Here is a 24,151-nt window from a genome sequence, read left to right as displayed (position 1 = left end):
TCCCGCCTCGACGACGGGGAATGATTCAGGCATGTGAATCTATGAAAGATACCCCAATACTGGATAATCATAATTTCTATGGCAAAATGAACCCCCTCATTTTGTTCCTTTGCAAATTAAATGTTTTAAGTGTTAACACTTTATTCCAATCAAGATGACTTCAGGTGTGCCATACTTTTGTCATAAGTAAGACTGTGAGCGCTCTAGTTGTTCTTTAGAACACTCTGGGACATTCTGTCATTGGGCTATAGTTGGGCTACATCTGGCTGATATTTGGGCTACATTTGTTTTTTTTGGTCTCTGGTGGCCATCTTTGGGCTACATTGGGCTACATTGGGCTACATTTGGGCTCTAACATATATATAGCCCAATGTTTCCCAATATATATTTTTTCAAAGTTAATTTTCGTAAAAACCACTGGAGCACATATCTTGAGACATAGCAAAGGCACATCGGGCTACCAGTCCCTACAATTTTGCTAAGTTTGGTGGAAAACCATTCAGCCGTTCGGGCTAAAAGTGAGTCCAACCGCCCTATGGAAATTAACATGGGGAAAACACGTTTTGGAACCCCCCTTTTATCTCGGCCCCCGCTTGACAAATCCCCCCCAAACTTTCAGGGAAGGACCGGAGCGCCGCGAGGCAAAGTTAAGAAAAATTTCAGGAAGATTCCTCAAACGGCGCCAGAGTTATTCCCAATAGAATGTTGCAATTTCCTATGGAAAACAATCCTAACTATATATACCTACTGGCTATCGCCAGTAGGTTATATATATATATATATATATATATTCACTGAAAAAACCATAGGTTATAGACCATATATAGTTAGGAATTAGCATTTAAAAAACCTTATTTTACTCACACAAAACCATTGAAATTCCATATATAGTTAGTTGCACTAACTATATATCGCGCACCTGCAATCCACTGCTGATGATGTCACATATTACATCATTCATGACATGGTCAGTGACATCACTGATGACATCACTGATGACATCTCAAATGACATCACTGATGACATCACTGATGACATCATCCATTGACTGTGTGTTTCTGTAAAGTTTAAATATGTTTTACATATTGAAGAATGAGTAGATGTATAAGTGTCTGGATGAAGGATTTAGTAGGTGCGTGACTGACTGTATGAGTGAGTGATTAAATGTGTCTCACTGAGTGCATGGGTTAGTGACTAAACTGTCTTAATTTGTGCATCATTACGTCTGTGGTTCTGTAAACTGCTGCATGTGTTGATCAGTAGCTATATGAGTAACTATATGGGTTATTGATTGATTGTCCAAGTATTTGTATGGGAGACTGAGTGTGTGTGTGGCTGGCTGGGAGATGTGTGACTCTGTGCAGATCAATGTGTACTTGTATCAATGATTGTATAAGAGAGTAAGTATGTGTTAGTATATGTTTGAAAATGTAAGGTACTCTATGTTTAACTGTATAGATTAGAAAATGGAAGTGTGATTGATTCTTTACAGGACTGACTAGGTGTGTGAGTAACTCCATGGATGAGTGGCAGAGTGTGAGTGTCTGTATAGGTGTATGAGTGCATATGATAGTGTTCTAATGATGAGTGATTGTATGTATAAATGATTGTATGGGTGAATGAGTGAATGTGTGTGTAGACATAGGAATCAGTGAGTGCGTATGTAGTAACTAGTATTGGTGTGTCAATGGTTTAAAAAATTATATTCTGTATTTAACACTGGGTGTAACAGAGGTTATATTAAAGTGTGAGGAGATGCATTGTATTGTCACATGAATGATATCATCAGTGATGTGACCATTGATGTCAAATGAGATGTCATCAGTGATGTCATTTGAGATGTCATCAGTGATGTCATCTGTGATGTCATTTGAGATGTTATCAGTGATGTCATTTGAGATGTCATCAGTGATGTCATCAGTGATGTCATTTGAGATGTCATCAGTGATGTCATCAGTGATGTCACTGACCATGTCATGAATGATGTAATATGTGACATCATCAGCAGTGGATTGCAGGTGCGCGATATATAGTTAGTGCAACTAACTATATATGGAATTTCAATGGTTTTGTGTGAGTAAAATAAGGTTTTTTAAATGCTAATTCCTAACTATATATGGTCTATAACCTATGGTTTTTTCAGTGAATTTTCAAGGTTTTGTAAATGCTAATTCCTAACTATATATGGTCTATAACCTATGGTTTTTTCAGTGAATTTCATTGGTTTTTTAAAAGCTAATATCTATAGCTGTAAAATGTATTCTTCTTTAAATCCAAAAATATATTTTATATGTTTATTAATAATTTTTTTTAATATTTTTTTTGTTTCGCTCCCGGTCCGCGAACCGGGAAGCTTCCCGTTAGCTCAATTCGATTCCGCGATCCGGTCCGCGAACCGGTAACAAATCAACATAGTTACGGTATCGCGTTGCCGCGTAATGCGTCTTATGACGTACGGCGTTAGCGCACCCGGAAGTGCCCCGGGGCGCGGACCGAGGCGCGAAACGCAACTCCCCGGAAGCGATCCGCGGCGCGAAAGCGCGACGTATCGCGTTGCCGCGAAATGCGTCTTGTGACGTACTGCGTTAGCGCACCCGGAAGTGTCCCCGGGCGCGGACCGAGGCGCGAAGCGCAGCGAACCGGAAGCTAACCGGGGAGCGTTCCGCAGCGCGTAACATGAAAGTTAGAGTCATGTGACTTGTTAATAAAGCTTTTCATTGGTTCATTTCACTTTTAGTTTCATAATTATGGAAGGCTAGGTCAGGTGACCTAAAAATAACACTTTTCATTGGTTGAGAAGTATTGTTTTTTCCAAATGATGAAAACCCCTCCTTCTTTCCTCACTCTGACTTTCATCATTGTGAGAGGAAGACCTTTATTAATACTTGAGAAATGACTTCAGTACTTGCTTCAGCTGGTGCACCCCCACCACCACCTCCACCTCCTCATGGGAAGAGAGGACCACCTCCCCAGGTGATCACCAACACAGAGGAGGAAGAGGAAGACCTAGAGGAAGAGGAGAGAGAAGAACCACAGTTCTTGGAAGAGGTGCCCCGGGTTTCCCATAGGAAAGCCAGTTTCATCTGGCAGTTTTATTCAATCCCTCCAGGGCAAAAGAAAGTGAATGCGAGGTATGTGACCTGCCTCATCTGCAAAGAGAAATTATCAAGAGGGACTGATAAAAAGTATAGCTATGGGAACTATACCATGCATCGGCACATGACCAGGAAGCATCCACTTAATTACAGCCGGGCGGAAATACGGGATATGGAACAAAACCCAACAGCAACTCCTGTGGCCAGGTCAACATCGTCAATATCATTGACACCAGCAGAGGCACGGGAAACTGTGCCAAACATCCAAGAGAATTTTGGGCACATGAAACATACTTGTATGCACTGTGGTGCGTTGATATCATGTGGTAACATGAGTATTAATGCCATCAACCTGGCTTATGACAATCATAATTGCCCTAACCGCCCCCAGTAATTTTTTTTTGCTCCTGTTGAGCCCTTTTCAACGCCTGTTTTTTGTTGTTCCCCCCCCCCAAAAAAACCCAAAAAAAATATAAAATCGTTCAAAAAATACAAAAAAAAACAAAAAATGTTCAAAAAATACAAAAAAAATATAAAACAACAAAAATATAAAAAAAAAAGTTCTTTTCAGAACTACCTTCCCTTTCCAAAAAAATTGCTAGAATGTTTAGCACTCTGGCAAGCTCTATTTCTTTTGGTTCGCTTCCGGTTTAGCTTCCCGGTACGCGTACCGGGAGCTAACCAAAAAAAAAACTTTTTAAAAAAAAAGAGTAAGTATAAGGAAAGTAAACAGAGAGTGATGTTTCAAGAAAGACAGCTATAGGGAGTAAAGAAGAGATACTATTTAATAGATCTATTTACCAAAGAACAGACAGAAGATGGTATAATTGTGAAAAACAAAATAGATAACGAATTGAAAGAAAAACAAGCATTGGCATAGCCAATAGGTATCGACTTTTGGACCTTCTAAGTCTTTAGTTATGCAGCATAATATCCTTGGTGCAGCAACATCAACTGTTGCATGGCTAAACACGTATAAGGTCCCAAAGGCAAGACCTATTGTCTATGCCAATGCTTGTTTCTTAAGTAGAATTGCAATACGTATGGCTCTTCCATGTAAAAAAATCTTATCTTGTGCTCTAAAGATTGCTAAAGTCTCGACAGAGAACAGGCTAGATTGTAAGTAGGGTAAATTGCGCTTGGTGATCTGTTTGAGGGAGCGTCTGCTTTGCCTGGTGTCTTTGGAGAGCAATTTTGATTGTTATACTGGACAATATAGCCCTAATGTAAATAACATAGGGGCATATTATCAACATAGGCAATAAAAGTTTTGCAGCTTTTATAGGCAGAAATGTGTCGCTAAAGCTGCTTTTGCGGCAGAAAACTGCCGCTAAAGCCGCTTTTGCACCAGTTTTCTGCCAATAAAAAGAGCAATAATTTTATTGGCTGCATTCATAATATGACCCTTAGTGTGCTTCAACTACACAGAGAAAGCATTATGAACAAATAGTGATACAGTGATCAGTCTAAGACACTAAGAGTAATAGAGACGGAGTGAGTGAACAAGAGTGAGGAACTATGAGAAGAGAGGGACTGAGAAAAAAAGTGGAAGGAGTTGAGTAAGTAGGTAATAGAGAAAGGAATGAGGGAAGTAGCAAAGGCAGGAAACTGAGGATTAAAGAAATGAAGCAGTGGAACTAATAGTAGTTCAATGTGATAGAAATGTAACGAAAAGAGTACAAAATACTTACCTTATAATTGTCGTTAAATTCCTCACTTTTTATTTTTATACTTTCAATCTGTGAAAGAGAGAACAAACATTTGAAAAATATAAAAACATGTATTGAAAAATTACAAAAGACAAGGGCAAAGATTGAAGGACAAACAGTTTTTCAATAACTTTGACACTTACAGAAGCTACACAGTCCTAAAGATATACATTTTAAAGTAACACTATCTTGATGGAGATGAAGTGAGACCTATCTTAAAACATGGTGCATCTTTTGCATTGCTGTTGTCTCAGAAAAGTGTCGCAAGACACTAAAATTTAAAATAATTGCTTCAGGATGCCAATAAGATGTCTACTATCCAGAGTTTTGTTTCAGGTGAGGCCTACTCAGGGTTGCAGATGAAATTTCGAGTTGTTGAAGAGAATAGAAGACATAATACATGTGAAGGTCTACCAATGAAGTGAGTCATGTCCACTGCAATGTTCAACAAAGTCCAAACCTCCTATGTTTCCCTGGACAGACCTAAACTTGATCTGCACAATGTGATTCGTAATGATAGGAAACACAGGTGATGTAATTGAAATACATGCAATTTATTTTGCTCATTTCACAATCACATCACTTCTGTTTCCTTTGCTTAGGTATCTCATTGTGCAGATGTAGTCTAGCATATCAAAGAATACGCAGAAGTGCAGCACTGCATGCAACAACTTTGACACTTACAGAAGCCTCACCTTCTCCATGCCTTCTACACAGTTCTACATATACATCATAAATGGAAACATTACAGAATTAATTATACATGTTAAATGGTTTATTTTTGCTGTTCTCAGAATGTATCAAAATTCACTAAAAACAGTGACTTGAAGGTATTCATCATGTAACAGCGGGGAAAAAAAAACACAATCAAAATGATTGTGTTTAAAAAACCCATACAAGATCAGAAATCAAAAATCAGAACTCCTTAAAGTTAACTTACTTTCCATGACGTCCAAGGATGTCCTATGAATAGCTTATACTCTTTTGTGCTGTTATTACTTTCAGCCCACCAGTTTCTGAAAGAAAATCTCCATCGTTTTTAAAAACATGTTACATACAATAAATGACTTCTTGCTCTCTACCACAAGATTCCACAAGGCCAAATTTTGTCAGAGCCATGTATAACTCTTGGATTTCTTGTTAGCCAATCCCATCATTTGGTATTCCCGCAACTTTCAGAATTAAAATGTTGAAGATCATTTTCACAATCCTGGAATAGTAATATCTTCCCCTTCTTGCTCAGTCATGTTCTACATTTCGTATGACACTGATACTGCTTAATATGAAGCAGACTTACACTACCTCTATGAGTACTACAATTATTTAATTCTCTACATCACTTTTAATCACAAAGTAATGTAAAACAGTATACAGCATTGCAGACTTACATTCCCTCTACTCCATGTTTTGATTGGCTGCTTTAATTAGCTTATGAAAAGAAACAGTTTTTCTGAACTCATTTAAACTGCACATACATGTCCATGATGTCCAATCCTATGATTAGAAGTTATGTCTCTGAACTACACTTATCCTCAAGGCCAAATTGTGTAGGAGCCATTAGAACTTCTTGAAATTCCACAGATCATATCCCGAGAATATTTTCCTAAAATTTTGGTTTTAAAAACACCAGGTAAGAGTTTTTAAGGTCATACGGCAATTTTTTTTTGAAAATTACAACAGAATCATTACAGAATGACCAGCCATTTCTAGACTTTAAATAAGCTGTGTAATGTCCTGATGATATTGAAGGGCCGTCATGATATATAATTGCTGTAGTTACAAAAGTCCTTCCTGATATTGACAACTGCGAAGCTACAAAATTTTTTATTAAAGTTGTCAATTTTGTTCCATCAGGCCTACATCGTTGGAACATTAAAATGATGTACTGGCCATATGTTCGTATAAATAATGTGGACATCATTTCAGATTTACATTGGCTACACTCCATGTTGTGATTAGCTCCTTTTACTAGCTTATTAAAGGAGACTGATTTACTGTCTGGCAAAGTTAAATATACAAATCTTTCTGAGTCTACACTAGTAGTACTTGATACCATACAGTTCTCGCAGTCATGCTGCCATTGATAAGAAAGCCCAAACAGCTGATCTACATCTACACCTTCAGCATGTAATACATGAAGCATATACATTAAAAACTCCTGACAATCTTGCTGAATATTTTGAGAGAATTGTGTTTGGCCTGAACATCTATCTAACAGATTTCTAATTTCAGACACACTTTCTATGTTTCTTCTATCAGTGGTACATTTCTCTAACACAGAATTTAACAAACTGCAAAATCTTTGATCAGAATTGACCACAATCTCTTCTTTTACATTTTTTAGAGAAAACAAAACATTAATTACTACATTAGCATAGCAGTTGACACCAGAACTGTTTTCAAACTGAAAACCAACAACATCTTCAACAGAATCCTCTTTGTTTCTGCTTGTAATTTTAGGTTCATTCACTTTTTGTCTTTTTGCTACAACCTCTCCAGTATTGTTCTCATTTCTTCGTTTCCGGCCTACCAGACGTTTCTCAAACAAAGGAAACTGAGGCAAATGTGGCGCATACTCTCTTCTTAACCTATTGTATTCCTTAACACAATCTAGATCTGCACAAATGTTTCTGACATCACAGTCAATCAAGTACAATCCCGATAAAGTTCTAACTCGTGACAATGCCACATATGCCATACCCTCCTTGAACACAGAACTGCCAATATTCACCAATGCAGTGTCTACACTTAAACCTTGCGATTTATGAATTGTCACCGCATATGCCAAGCAAACAGGGAACTGCTTACGGCGAACATATAAGTCTTTTACAAGCAAAAATCTAGCAGAACAACGAGCAATTAGCTGTACTTCCTCAATGCCATCAAATTTAATTTTTAAAAATTCAATTCCATCTCTATTTCTGTATTTCACAAAATCAACAACATTACCCATTGATCCATTTACCAGACCTCTTTCAACATGTAAATTCCTTCTTAAAATTATACGGCAGTTCAAGCACACATTCAGAGTCTTTTCAAAACCTGCAGTTTTAGATATACTCTTCTCTAATGAATCCAATTTTGTTTTCAGATTCTCAGACAAAATAATTGTTGATCCCATATGCTCTACTCTATCAATAGCTTCCACTTTCACAATCTCTTGCTTTTCTAAATGCAACATTTTGTTGTTAAATTTTGCACATTCTGCAAGAGTTGGCATCAAACATATTCCAGATTTCTTATCAGTAATTTTCTGAAAAATATTCTCAGGCACAACATCTTGTTCTGGATATAAATTTGTCAGTAATCGTGCATGTAAAGCTTCTTTCCCATGCTCGGTCACTTTTCCAATTCTAACATCTTGTAGAATAGTCTTGTAAACTTCATCCTTTGCCTGACGCATATTTTCATGCAGTTCAGCATAATTGAAGTTTAACCATATATTGACGTTGCCAATGCTGCCTAGGCACTTCCTGGTATCTTCATGCGTGAGCATTTTGAACACAGGTTGCCCTTTCACTGGTGTCAGCTGCAGAAGATCTCCAAAAACAATGATGTGTTTGCCACCGAATAACACATCATACTCTGTTTTGAGAACTTCTTGCATCCTCAAATGCACAAAGGCAAGCATGACATTGGAAACCATGCTTACTTCGTCAATGATAAGAAGTTTCATTTTCCTCAAGATTCTTGAAACTTCAAAACAAGCATCTCCAGATAGCTTGTGATATTCTAATTTGTTGTCATGCTCCACTGGCAGCATCAGTAAACGATGTAAAGTAATCCCTTTAATATTATGTGCTGCCAGTCCAGTTGGAGCAGTGACAACACAAGACAGTGATGACTCTGTCCTTTCCTGCAAATAGCATGAAATTGCTTTAATGAGGAAACTTTTTCCAGTTCCCGCTTCTCCACTAACGTACAGTCGGACAGGCTTCAACGACGTACATGAGCACTCTTTCTTATCATGACTTAATCCATGATCAATTTGCATGGTAACTTCGTCATATATTTTCCTCTGCTCAACGTTGAGTTGCCTTTCCAACTCTTCTAAGTTAACCGCATCCTCTTGAGCATGTGCCATGGCTCTTTCCACCTCATTCATAGCAGTGGCAGCTTCATTTTCAATAAGAGGTCCTCCTAGTGGATCCTGACTCAATGAAGCAGAACTCTGACTGTCCTGAGAACTGTCTCTGGCAATCTCGGCTGCAATCGTTGCTTCCTGCTCAATTTCCGCATTCAACATTTCTACATATTTGGGAAAAGCAGGACATTCTATGGTCTCCTTGGCGGCATTGAAAGAGTCTTCGTAACAGAGGAAATCTCCAAGCAGTTCCTCTTCTGCACGCCAAGGCTTGAAAAGTTGCAAAAGTGCTAAATAGAAAAACTCCTTTTTTTCAGGAGATTCGCCACTCAATTTTCGATGGTTTATCAAGTGGCATTTTCTTTGCTTGACCAGACATCCCTCACTTCCTATTACAGCATACACTCCTTTCTCAGTATCTTCTTTGATGTTCCTCTTGAACATGTAATTTTGCAGAACCTCATACAGACAAACATTCTCTAGGTGACTGCTTCGATTTGGATAATATGTATCCAACATGTTTGTCTTCAAAATGTCGGTACTGTTTGGCTCCTTTTCCGCCAAATACTCAATTTCCCGCACAGGTTTGAGAACTCGATTACGCGTTGCAGCAAGACCAAGACTCGCCCAAACGATACTCCTGGACTTGGCATAGAGACTTGCTGAAGACAACCGGTCAGAACATTCGTACGCTCCGATTTCTCGATGCGACAACATCTTCAGACTGAAACTGTACAACTTCTTGCTGAGGCTCTTTTCATGGGAAATGTCCTCCCACATATCCTTCAATTCTGTCTTCTCTTTTTTGGTGATATACGACGTCACATACCGAGCCACAGCCATACAGTTATCAGCCACAAACTGTATATCCATGTTAGCATTCCACATGGACAAAATCACCGGGTTGTAGTCGTTGATATACTTGGACTCTTCGTTCCTCTTCAAATTGTAAGTGTTTTTAGGTGATTTCTTCATCACATTATGTCGCAGCGAAGACATCAAACTGTTTACTCTTCCTTTAGAAATCACCGGTCGTGGGAAGCCGAAACGACATTTGGTGTAGAACTTGTCTTTGTTTCGGAATTTACGACGGCAGTACTTTCCACATCGATGGCTTTGGAAACGCAGAACTTTTTCTCTTAGGCTTTTCTTCTCCTTTGCGTTTGGAACAGCACACGTAGAATACTGTTGGATGAAACTCATCACTGAGTCTTCTGGATCCGTTCCAAATTTAGGTGCATCCTTGATCCACAGCAACATATGTATATGAGGAGCTCCTCTTGCTTGGTACTCCTTTCTCCAGAAGAAATCCAACACCTCTCCAAGAGGTGGATTCTTCTTATTCATGATGAAAGACATCATAGCTTCAAATCTATGATTGAAGTACCTACATACATTGACTGGATCCAAAGAGCACAGTTCTCCGGGTGTCTTGAATTCGATGTTTTCTACGTTAGCATTTGCCTCTCGTAGAAATTGAAGTAAGTCTTCCCAGCCATACTCGGCACAACTCAGAGTGAGGAACCATGTGGGAGTACCTAAGTTCCTCAGCATACATTTTAAATCACCATGACGACGGTACCAGTACTCATTAGTACCACGCTGACACGCCATGAGATTAATCAGGTGAGATTCCAAAATACTATCTTGGACATTCACTTTATCCATAAAATCACTTGCTGAGATGTTTTGCATGTGTATACCACTTTTCAAGATGTGGTTCACTGCATATGACAGTCCAGACAGATCACTTTCAAACAGGAGATGAAACAAATAAGGAATGCATTGTCGAAACCTAGCATCTCCTGCATACAATCGCAAAGTCCGGTATTCAGAAGCAGGAATTTGATGAGGTCGCTCATCATATCTTCCTCCCTGACCTGTTGGAAAAAGCTGTGGGAAACACCGAGCTTCCAAACTTTCCTCCCAAACACTAATGGGACTCCCTTTGGCTTGTTTCATTTGAAACAACTCAATAGCATTCCCCATGACTTCCTTTGAATGCAAAGGATGAACACTATAATGTTCATATATTTCCTCACTAGTAGAGGGTTCTACTTTCTCAATTTGACCAGCACACAAATCGCTATCCTCTTCCTCACTTACTTCCTCTTCTGCAACATATACATTCTTATAGTATTTATTATTTTTTTTCAAATACAATGTTGCCTTTTTAACTTTCCTAACATCTACTAAATCTTGCCATATTTTCTTATTCTTTGTCGGAACCCCATTAACTAAGATAACCAGAGGTTCCTCTTCCACTTTTTCTACTCCAATTGTGTTAATGTTTTTCTTCAAATCTAGAGGCAAATAAACAACTCTTCCCTTTAATCCTCTCTGTAAATCTGATGGAGGCAATTTCCCTGTCTTTGGCTCCATTCTTACAATAGCCTGAAAGGGATGGATACTTTGAATCAAAATAGATTCATAAGTATTTAAATCCTTCAATTCAGAAGGAATCTCAACCAATTCCAGATTATTATGAACTGCTCTAGCAGGCATCTGGTTTTGTTTTAATTTGTTACAACAATAAGTACACACACGTTGATCCAATCCCAAATCAAAACAATTTTCTACCATCAAGTATGTTGCAAAATCCTTCCATTCACTATTATTTTCCCTTTCACTTTTTGCATATAAATCCACTAACTTAGTCTGATTCTTATAATAAGTGCGTCTACAACACACACAAGTGAAATTAGGCCTCTCACTTGATTTCATGTCAAACGTCGCAATTTCCCTCTGGAAATTATCTGTACTGGAAACCTGTACACTATCTTCCAAATGACCCTCTACTTCTTGCTCAATTTCAACATTCTCCTCTTTACTTCCAAAGTAACAAAACTCAATTTCTTCACATATATTCTTCACATCTATTTCAGAACCATGCAAAAGAGCAGCGCATAATTGTTTCAGCATAATTGCTGGACTCTTAGCATAATACAACAGTCTAACTAACTTCCTCACTTTGTTATGATGCACTGCTAGCATCCTGAAATGATGAAAAACACTCTGGCATACTCTCCTGGAAAGACAAGCCAGTGAATGACCATGCAAACCTGTCACTTCTCTCACTCTGCAAGGATCTAATTCTTGCAACAACCTTATTTTCTGCTTCAAACTTTTCTTGTTAAATGTCCGTACAAAATCACAAAGCAAATTGATGGAATCCTGTCGCACACTGCAAATACTACTACACTTCCAGGTGTACACAGGACCCTTAGCACGTCTTCCTAAAACCTCATTACCTAACAACTCTTCTGCCTCTGTTGTCACAAGTTTTTCTTTTTCAACTGGACAACCATCTTTCACTTCATAAGCACGACCACTGATGTCAACTGCATGCACCAAATCATTATCCTGGAAATAACTCTCTTCATTAAAAAATGCCTCACAGCTTGAACTATGTATCCATTCTCCAGAAAAAACTTCACAAAAATTACTACGATTAACTATTCTCTTCCATCTACTATTTCTTTTGAAATCAAAAATTGCCTTGTTTAGCTTCCTAATTCTATTGATTATCAAAATAAATAACTTACGTTTAATTTCAAAAGCCTGATCAATAACTTTCTCAACTTTTTTTTTTCTCCTATAAAAAACTAATTTCTGTTGACCTTTCTTAATATTTTTTAACAAATTGCCAATTATCCTGTTACGGAACATTCGTTTACGAATCTCCGTAAACTGTTGTTTCCTTCTACTATCATGCACAGATTTATCTCTTGCTCTAGCAGTAACATTTTCATTTGTCCTTTTCTTTCCATTTGATTTACTTGTCATTTTATGGATTGAAACATTTTCTGTACTAATATTTTTTTTATTACAAATATTTCTTATGAAATATTTAGAGCTCTTACCCGGTGCTTTCTTCATGGCTTGAGAAATCTTTTTGTTAGAGGACTGCTGCATTTTTTTTTTCTCCTGCTGTCTTTGACGTTTTGCAGCCTTCATCTCTCTTATTTTTGTAGGCATCTTGAAATGATCTGCAGTTGAATCTGAGGAAAAAGATACTAAAAAATGTTATTAAACATTATTATCAAACAGTAAATCATTAATAGTGATCAAAAATATAACACACTACTTGACATTTTATTTTGAAGATTTTTTAGTCATTGCCATTTTTACAATACAGAAATACCAGAAAAGAAATGACATTTATATTTATGTTACCTATGCTATTTTATATGTGAATCTGATCTAATTTTATGAGCATATTTTAATATTTTATTGAAAACACTACACATAACCTGTTTTTGAAGGTGTTTTTATTTTTAAATTAAACGGTTTACCTTTTTACTTTTTATTGATTATAAATTTTAAAAATAAATGTTTATAATTCCAAAGGCTGAAGCAAGTCAGCTTCCCATCCGATATCATATAATTCAGACAAATCTGCATCCTCATCACGCTCTTCTTCATCCTCAGGATTTAAATCATCCAATGGATCAACATCCACTGATGTTTCAATTACAAGTTCAATGATGAGGTCAAAATCAACTGATTGCAGATTGTCGCTCATGTTGAGGTTGTCTTTATCTTTAAAGAAAGATAACAACAATGAGATGTTGCAGAGTAAGAGACAAATCTCACAGATTATAATAGTAAAATTATTTAACAAGAGTAACATTTTGCAGCTATTATTTAACCATGTCCAGCGATGCTGAGCAGGTGAAGCCTATGTCTAATTTTTCACTGAACAGGACTCATCTGTTCTTAACCTTGGATAAGCCTCAACGACTCTGTGTTCCCTGCACATACTCAAATGTTAAAGTGCAGATTTATATTAAATGGCAGATCCCCAGGCATGCACCAGTTAATGTGCACCACTGTTTTACCACCCATGGTGTGCCGCATTTACAATCAGATAGGAGAAAGCTGCTTCAAAACCCTGCGCCTGCTTGAAGCTTGCATAGGTCTTGACGCAGCATTGTATAGATGGGGCACCCCTGAGCCTTGCTGGAGCTGCATCGCACTTACGATACAACTCCAGCAATGCGCCACCTTTACAGCACAGATACGTCACGCATCTGTGCCATTTTTGCCCCATGCTGCGCCGCATTGTAAATACAGCACACCATGGGTGGCGGAACAGCGGCGCAAAATGACTGGCACATCCACTGCTGCATCGGTTTCATGTGGCACGTTTTTTTTACACCATGACACATCTGCCTAAATGCATCAATTTGTAATTTTCTCGCCTCATAGCAAATCTTTTGCACCGCCACTGCGTCACAAAAGTGACGCACAGTGGCGCAAAAGATGCATACACCTATCATAAATCTGTCCCTAGCATTTTAAATGATTAATTCAGGATGACGATAAGGTGTGGCCTATGCAGAGCTTTGTTTAAGGTGAGGCCTACTCAGGGTTGCAGATCAAAGTTACGCTTGATGAAGAATACAGAGGAGATAATACATGTAAAGGCCTACCAATGAAGTAAGTAATGTCCACTTTATTGCACCAGTCATCATAAATGTATCCCTAAGCTTCTTATCTTGTTACAGATGAACCACCATATGTACATGACATTTTAAGTAATTTCCACATGTGCAGTGTTTTCAAAATATAATTTGAAAATCGTTTTTGGGGAAAAGTAATGGTTTGCAAAATTATGACAATTACATAATGGTGTATGCTTCTCTATAAAGCATTTCAGTATCTCTAATGTCATTTTTCCCATATTACATTATAAGACCTTTCCCCATGAAGCACATTCCTTGTAAATATGCTCCCACCTGTGCATTGCAAATTTAGATTTTCACTGTTTCAGACACATAGCCATGTTGAAAGTGACCCAAAAAAATTGCAAACGTTTCCCCATGAAGCACATTCCTTGTAAATATGCTCCCACCTGTACATTGCAAATTTAGATTTTGACTGTTGCAGACACATAGCCATGTTGAAAGTGACCCAAAAAATTTGCAAACGTTTAAAAAAAAAAAACATTCATGTGTCTTAATGACATTTTAAGTCATTTCCCCATGGAGAATGTTTTCTAAGTGGCACAAAAGAGGTATACACCTATCATAAATCTATCCCTAGCATTATAAATGATTAAATCAGGATGACAATAATATGTGGCCTATCCAGAGGTTTGTTTAAGGTGAGGCCTACTCAGGATTGCAGATTAAAGTTACGCTTGATGAACAAAACAGAGGAGAACATTTTATTGTAAATGCCTACCAATGAAGTAAGTGATTTCTACTTCATTGCACCAGTCATCATAAATGTATCCATAACCTTACTTAAATTGTCCTTAAGACACATAAAAGCGTTTTTTGATTGGCTTTCCTGCATGGTAGGGTCACTTTTAACATGGCTATGTAACATAAACATTCAAAATCAAAATTTTCCATGTACAGGTGGGAGCATATTTACAAGCAATTTGCGCCACAAAGAAAGGTCTGACATTAAAATGGCAAAAATAACATCAGGGACAGTCAATTGCCTTATAAAAAACCATACACCATTATGTCCTTCTCATGCATTTAAAAACAATTCCTTTTTCCCAAAAACGATTTTCAAATCATAATTTCAAAAAACTGCACATGAGAAAATGACTTAAAATGTCATTGAAACACATTAAAGCATTTTTTGATTGGTTTTCCTGCATTGTTGATTCATTTTTATCATGGCTATGTAACACAAACATTGATAATTAAAATTTTCATGCACATGTAAGAGCATATTTACAAGCAATTTGCGCCACAGAGAAAGGTCTTACACTAAAATGAGAAAAATAACATCAGGAACAGTCAATTGCCTTATAAAGAACCATACACCATTATGTCCTTGTCATGATTTTATAAAAAATTCCTTTTCCCCAAAAACGATTTTAAAATCATAATTTCTAAACACTGCACATCAGAAAATGACTTAAAATGTCATTAAAACACATGAAAGCGTTTTTTGATTGCCTTCCCAGCATGGTTTGGTCACTTTTAACATAGCTATTTAACACAAACATTCAAAATCTAAATTTTCCATGCACATGTGAGAGCATATTTACAAGCAATTTGCGCCACATAAATCATAATTTTCTCCTTAAAGCACACTATTCTCTATCTAAAGTAAAGAAATATTTTCTCACCTTAGCAAATACTTTGAGTTTGAAAACAGTCTCAGAAACACACCAATTTGTCTTCAGCAGAGCAAAAGGTATGCACTCCAGAGTCTGCAGCTATGAAAAGCACAGAAATGGTGTAATTCTTCACACATATTTCTCATGTCACCCAATCAAAACTCTTCCCTCACTTTTTTTCAAATGAAAACCCTTCCCCCTCTGCCCTTTCTGCCTATTTTCCATAGCAACCACCTCTTGGAGAAACTCTGGTGTTTGCAAATTCACACAACAATGTTGCAATTGAACTCTGAACTCTCAGTGCACCTGCATATCCAGTGCTTTCTTTCATTTAATGATTTTTTATTGACCACTCAAAATACATCTTTCAAAGAACACATCTCTACACCCTAACTTTCTGTTTTCATCAATCAAAATCCACCAATCACTGTTACTACTTCATGAACACAGAAACTCCACAGTTTTTTTCATTTCAAACTCACATTTTTTCAACTGCCATTTCATTGCCACACTTCATCTGACTGCAGGAGAACCTTCTCTCACCATGTTTTCTGTCTGGATTGTTGGTCATAGTTATATTCACTGGGCTCAAAGGTACGTTGAAAGCAGGAATTTACCTAACCTCAATTTACAAGATGTGGAAATTAAGTGGTTTGGCCACAGAGGATTAAAATGTCACCAATTGATACCATTGGTGAAAACCTTTATGCATTTGCCCAAACCTGACCTGTTAATTGTGCACTGTGGAGGTAATGACTTGGGCACTTTGACTGGTGTAGGTCTGGAAATGCTTTTAAAGGACACCTTTGAGCAATTAATGGCACTTTTTCCTCAGACTGCCTTGGTATATTCAAATATATGCCAAAGACAGAAATGGAGGTGGTCAAACCAATTTTGTCCACAAATTGAGAAGTCGAGGAAGCATGTAAACAAATCTGTTTCAGCTTACATGAGAGACCATGGAATGGGCTCCCTGTACAACAATAACTTGCGTTACTACATGCAAGATATCTACAGAGGAGATGGAGTTCACTTCTCAGATGAGGGCAACAGAGTTTTCACTCTGAATTTAAAAATGTGCATTGGTACCTACTTATAAGTACCAAAATGTACCATAAACCCAAAAGCTCTTCTCAGAGCTACCCTACATCTAATCACTCACAATTATTATTTTACTCTAACTTTTTTTACTAATTTTCAACAAAGTACGCTCCCTGGGGCGCTACCCGGTACGCGTACCGGGAGCTAACCTCGCGAAATTTTAAAAAAAAATGTTTTTTTTTCGCACATATGGGCCTCCTCAGCCACCCTCACAAAACCTAGGGGGTCAAGATAAGTCTACCATGCCCCCTTCTACCTATTCTGAACATTATTTGCCCTCCATCTTGTATCATAATTCGACCGAAACACAAAATGGTGGACTCCCGTTACGCTTAAGGTTCGCGTACCAGGGCGCTCACCGGTTCGCGTACCGGGTCGCTTCCTGGGAAGCGCACCATCAAAAAAGGTGGGAAAGTAGTTCACACAAAAGCCACTTGAGACAATTTCACCAAATATAGATTAGCTCATACTACATACCAATCCCTACCATTTTCACAAATTTGATTGGAATTCCATTTAGCCATTTAGCCTATAGAACTCACTAAATACCGTGAGGTAAATTACTTCACAAAACACATCTGAAGTGTTGGAATTGACAACCAATTAAAATGTTACTTTCATTTTCTACTTTTTTTACCTGACATTTAATTGGTTATGTACCCGAATATATATAAAGGAAGAGAAGGAAACACAGCCATTTTGACTACTACTTCCTGGTGTACATTTCTATTAGAATTTTCATTAATAACTTCAACTTCTTTTTAAAGGTAAGTTGTTATTTTTAAAACTGAAGTATATTGAGCACTTTAAGTTAATATGGCAAACTTTTTCTGTTAGTTATATACTATCCCTCTGTAGTACTTATAAATTTAGATACACTTTTTTATATTCCTACTTCCACTCTGATACTATACACTGCCCAAAGATAAATTCTCTGTTAAAAACTGCCTATCTAAAATTAATCCCAACTGTGCCCTACCTCTACTAATATATATTTTTTTATGCAAATTTCAGGAAAAATGGAAAGTGAACAAAACATTTCATTTGAAATTGTCCTTCCAGAGTCCAACACAGAAATCATTGATCCAAATGAGATTGAATTTATGGATGAATCTTGGGACCAAGAACTACTGCAATGTGTACAAGCAGTAGATAACCTCCTTGCAAATGAGGACATTTTACAACCTCAGAGACTACAATCTATATTCCATGATTATGAAATTTCTGACAATGAAATGTTAGAAAGTTTAATAAATTATGAAACACAATAAAAAAAACTTTAAAAAAAATAAATAAATAATCAACAAAACCAACAATCAATTAACATACAGCATTTGAAAAGTCTATCATTCATTTTTCATTGTGATACGCTCCCCAGAACGCTTCCCGGTTCGCGTACCGGGCGCTAACCACGAAAAAAAATAAAAAAAAAATTTTTTTTTTTTGCTTAGCGGGGCCCCTTTAAAGCCTCCACATCAAACCTAGGGGGTCAGGGAGGAGCTAGTATGCCCCCTTATGGTTATTTCCCCCTTTGTTTTGGCCTCCTCTTGTCTCTCAATCCTACCGAGAGACAAGATGGCGGCCGCTCCGGACTGTTTAGAATGTTGACAGACACCGGAGAGCCAATCAGCTTAGCTACGCGAAGTTCCGGTACGCTTAAGGTCCGCGGACCGGAGCGCTGCCCAGAGCGCGCTTACAGATATATATCTTTTTTTAAACGTTAATTTCTCAAAATCCACTGGAGCACATATATTGAGACCTACAAAAGGCACATCGGGCTACCAGTCCCTACAATTTTGCCAAGTTTCGTGCAAATCCATTCAGCCGTTCGGGCTAAAAGTGAGGCTAACCGCCCTATGGAAAACTCAATGTTAAAAACACGTTTTGGGACCCCCCTTTTTTCTCGGCCCCCCCTGGACGAACCCCCCCAAAATTTTCAGGGGCTGCTCAGAAACAAAATGTTCCATTTTCCTGAAAATTTCAGCCAATTCCGTCCACAAACGCCAAAGTTATTAGACATAGAATTTTCAAAAATCCCATAGGGAAAAAATCCTAACTATATATACCTACTGGCGACCGCCAGTAGGTAATATATATATATATATATATATATATATATGTATATATATATATATATATATATATATATATATATTTGTTTTAAATGTAGAATAAATTACAAAAGCCACAACACTGCTTGCATAATTTTGAGGTAAATATGTAATTAATTTAACAATATTAAATTAAATAAAACTTATTTGTCATAAATGTATTAAAATGTCCCACCTAGAATACATTTATATTTATTTATTATGTATTTAAAATACTAATCATTATGTGTAGCATTAATATACATGAATATAATTATTTTTCAAATTAAAGTTGCATTTATTTCTAAATTAAAAAGGGACATAGAATATTTATAAAAGTATTTAGATTTCTTATAGTTAAAAAAAAAATATGTTAACATTATTTCCTGGGGCGAGGTATTTTATATCCCAGCCTATATTATTACCTATGCAGGAGCATTGCAATACCAGTGGTTAGTCATGTGGGGTGCTGGTCTCTCTCCATGTCTGAACTGGAGTACACTGTTTTTGGTCCTTTTTGATGCTGTAACTTTAACAGTGCAGTTGTGAATAGAAATGGGTTTACTGATTTGTTGGTGGATTCGTGTCCTTCCCTCAACCACTTCCTAGCTCTCCCTTAACTTTCCTTACTCCTGCCAAACACCTCAATTTGACTAGTAAGTAGTTGCCATTTCCCAGCCACTCCCAGCAGTCCCTCTCACATTTGTTACTAAAATGTAGGCATATGTGTGTGGAGTTCTACACACATTAAAGGTAGGCAAGGAGGAGGTGGAAACTTTTGCACATAGGTTATTCTAATACTACTATACTACGACAAAATTCAGTTTGTGAATAGCCCCTAAAGTCGTACTACCATACATGTGCTTCAAATTCACTATACACAAGTGCACTTGGTATGCAATCAATCAATCAGGGGAGTTGTAAGCGCACTACTCATCGCAAGGGTCTCAAGGCAAGGAGGGGAGGTTTTCAGCAGCTCCGTTCAGCCAAAAAGCCAGGATTTGAGTGCCTTTCTGAAGATGCTCAGGGAGGACCCGCGTCTGATGCTGACCGGGAGCTCGTTCCAGGTCTTGGTCGCGATGTAGGAGAAGGCTTTCCCTCCTGTTCTGGCTCTGTGGATCTGCGAGGTTTAGGCGAGGGCGAGGTTGGTGGATTGTAGGTTACTTTTGGGTATGTGTAAGTAGATTCTCTCATTGAGGTATTGGGATCCGGTGCTGTGGAGGCATTTGTAGGTGTGGGAGAGTATCTTGAAAGTGACTCTCTTCTTGAAGGGGAGCCTGTGGGGGTCCCGTATGTGTTGGGTGATGTGTTCGTGTCGAGGGATGCTGAGGACGTGTCTGGCTGTGGTGTTCTGTATTGACTGTAGCTTGCAGAGTAGTGACTTGTTGATCCCGGCGTAGAGGGCTTTTCTGTAGTCCAGTCTACTTGTTATGAGTGCGTGGGTGACGGTCTTCCTTGATTCGGGGGGATCCATTTGAAAGTCTTGTGGAGGATGCTGAGGGTGTTGAAACAGCTGGAGGTGAAGGCATTGACCTGTCGGTTCATGGAGAGGGAGGAGCCGAGTATGATTTGGAGGATTTTAGCGTGGTCCGTGGGGTTTGGGGGCTGCTGAGGGAGGTGGGCCATCAGGTGTTCTTCCCAGCTGATGGGGAGGTTCCGAGGATGAGTACGTCTGTCTTCTCCGAATTGAGCTTGAGGCAGCTGTTTCTCATCCAGGATGTGACACCATACATTCCTTCCTGGAAGTCTGGTGGTGGTGGGATCTTTGGTGAGGGAGAGGATGAGCTGGGTGTCATCTGCGTAGGATACTATGTTGAGGGTGTGCTGTCTGACAATGAGGGCAAAGGGGGCCACGTAGATGTTGAAGAGGGTTGATCCCTGGGGTACTCCGGAGTTGATTTCTGTGGGTTGGAGAGGAAGGGTGGCAGTCTGATTCTTTGGGTTCTGCTGGTGAGGAACGAGCGGATCCAGTCGAGGGTGGTTTCTTGAATGCCGGCATTGTGGAGTCTGGTGGCGAGTGTGAGGTGGGAGACAGTGTTGCATGCTTTTGAGAGGTCAAGCAGGATCAGGGATGCGGTGGGTGCTTGGTCAAGGAGGGAGCGGATGTCATCTGTGATGGTGAGTAGGGTGGTCTCAGTGCTGTGGTTGCTGTGGATTCTGGATTGGGAGGGATCGAGGACAGAGTCGCCCTTGATGAACCTTGTTAGTTGTGCATTGAAGGTCTTCTCTGTGACTTGCTGCAAAAGAGATGAGTGAGATGGGTCGGTAGGTATTGAGGTCCATGGGATCTGCTGAGGGCTTCTTGAGCCGGGGTCTGACTTCTGCGTGTTTCCAATTTTCGGGGAAGGTGCCGGTCTTGAAGGTGCTGTTGATGGTGTGTCTTAGTTCTGGCGTAATGGTGGTGGCGACTCTGTGGCAAATGTTCAGTGGGCAGGGGTCAGTAGGGGCCCCGAGTGGATGCCTTTCATGGTCGAGGTGGCATCTTTGGTTGTGGCCAATGTCCAGGTGGAGATGGTGGGGTGACTGGCTTTGCCAGTGGAGGGGGTGGCTGCGGAATCTGGTGTCTGGTCGTTGAAATTGTCATAGAAGCCCTTGATTTTCAAATGGAAGTAAGAACCAAGCTTGTCCCAGAGGCTCGCTGGGTATTCACATGGTATTCAACACATAGTTCTGCGGGGTCCACATAATAGCAGAACTTTGCACTACAGGAGTCAGAAGATTGCACTTTTTGACACAAAGAAAAAAGGTTTGGTTGTACTAAAGATTCACAAAACATAGTATACTGCCACTACCATTTTATGACATGGACAAGGGCAGGCTTGATGCACCAAATTGGATAACAGAAAAGGTCTGGATTTCACATTAAGAGGTACAGGCAAACACACTAGATTAGTATGCCATTAGGGCCAAGCAAAGGACAGGATATCAGTTTTAAATACAGGCAATAACTCAGACCAAGGGTACGCATCTACTTACCATGCAGCAGATAGTCCCTTCCAGCATCTACTTTGCTCAGAAAATTATGCTTTGAGCATTTGACATGTGATGGGTTTCTCCCTTATGTTCAACAATTGCTTCAATATTATTTTCATGACATGACCTACCAAGTGAGGATATGTTGTTATTGCTTCATTGTGGCTTAATGTCACATTTCATTTGGTTGTACTGCCTATTTTCTTGTATACTGAAAAGAAAAAAAAGAAAAAATTAATATATCGCTACAAATTACTCTATGTGAAAAAGGGAGGCAGGGGACAATATATGATACGATGAAGAAATTAATTCTGCTGCTCTAGCCATGGCGTAGGTCACTCATCAGGATTACTCTTTAACCAAAGCTGCTATCACAACAATAATGAAGGAGGGTAGAGTTTACGAATGATAAACAGGACCTCATTTGCATAGGTAAATGGGGAATGAAGACAAACATCAAACGCCGCAACATAGTGTCATATAGATATGCTTTGCCTTCCCACTGTGTTTAGTTAACATGAGCTTATTAGAAGTTTAAACGCCATTTTAACTTTCTGATGCTTCTGCACACGGCATATATTGTTATTAGGGCTTTGAGCCTAGTAGAATATTTTGCTTCACATGAGAATAATATGTTTTGCTAGTGTATCAGCTTTGCTTGATAAGCTATGTCTGAACAGTGAGTGCCGAGGCCTTCAAGGTTATTTCAACACAGTGGTTGTTGTGAGGTCTGATCTGCGCACGTTCTAGACATAACACATATGCAGCTGCGGCCAACTCTGGCTTTAGGCGCGTTTAATAATGCACTGCGCAGAGCATGCAAACACACTTGATGAATAGTCGCATGCAGAGAGCAGGTGAAGATGGTGTGATCCCTTTCCACTAAGATCAGAGGTATGGGGCCGCCCTTCTAAGACCTTCTTTAGATATAATATAATATAATATACTAGCAAGGGAGGGTAAGACTTAGGTGCCATTTAGCCTTCTTCCCTTTAGCATTTTAACATGCTTTCTACCTTTGTATTTTATGGACTAGTAACTATGCTGCTAACCTTGTTGCTTATAATATGTTTGCTTGTATTAGCTAAGATACTGCGCCTGAGAACACGGCATTAGAAATAAACATTTCAAACTTGAACGTGTCTTCATTTACTCCTCGTTCTGGATTGATATGTTGGTATAACGAAAGAGTGTTCATGTGTTCCACGTTACCTGAGGTGTTCTAGGTCCATGTTCTGGGTTATCTAAATCATTGGGGGTATGGAAGAACCAATGAGACACTGATTGCTAGTCTGGTAGGGGATTTTGGATACTGAGGTGAGTTTTTGTACACCCTAATTCATTGAGGTTCTAGGTCTCTATGCACAGTTCTGTGTATGAGCAGAATCCCTGCGACAATAGGGCATTAGGATACAATGTGAAAAAATCATAACACTTGATATTTTGCCCTATAGGTCTTCTCTTATTCTTTTATAGATGTACCAGTAGTTTCTAGAAGGCATTTCCGGTTGGGCCTTTCTGGTTGGAGGTTTCTTTCTCGCATCAGTGACACGTCATTGTAGCTGCAGAAGTCAACGTGGGTCTTAGGCCCCAGCTTTCGGTCTCCGGCTCCCAGACCCTGGCAAATTAGCTCCCTGGCAAGTTTGCTCCATTTCTTTCCCAGCCGGCAACAGAGGGGGCGGGATAGCTGATAGCTGACACGCAGCGAACTTCTAATACAGCAGGCCGGTCGGTGACCATGAGCATGAGCGGATTCCAGGCACAGGAAGCAAGCAAAGTGGAGCAGAGAGGTGAGGGAGGTTAGAGCCGCGGTTCCCCACCATGCAGGTGGAAGCTCCCGGCCCACGCTCCTGATCTGTCCGGTCTGGACTGTTCCCATTGGGCACAGGATCAAGACTGATTGTTCTGCATTCTGTCCATCAACTGTTCTTTTTGCATATGTCACCCTGAGTGGGATGGGTATGCCCAGGCGTGGATCCCGTGCTCTCCATGCCACTGGAGTCAAGCTATCC

This window comes from Lissotriton helveticus, chromosome 2_2, assembly GCF_964261635.1.
Source record: "Lissotriton helveticus chromosome 2_2, aLisHel1.1, whole genome shotgun sequence".
Lineage (NCBI taxonomy): Eukaryota > Metazoa > Chordata > Amphibia > Caudata > Salamandridae > Lissotriton > Lissotriton helveticus.
Note: the sequence above shows the minus strand (reverse complement) of the source record.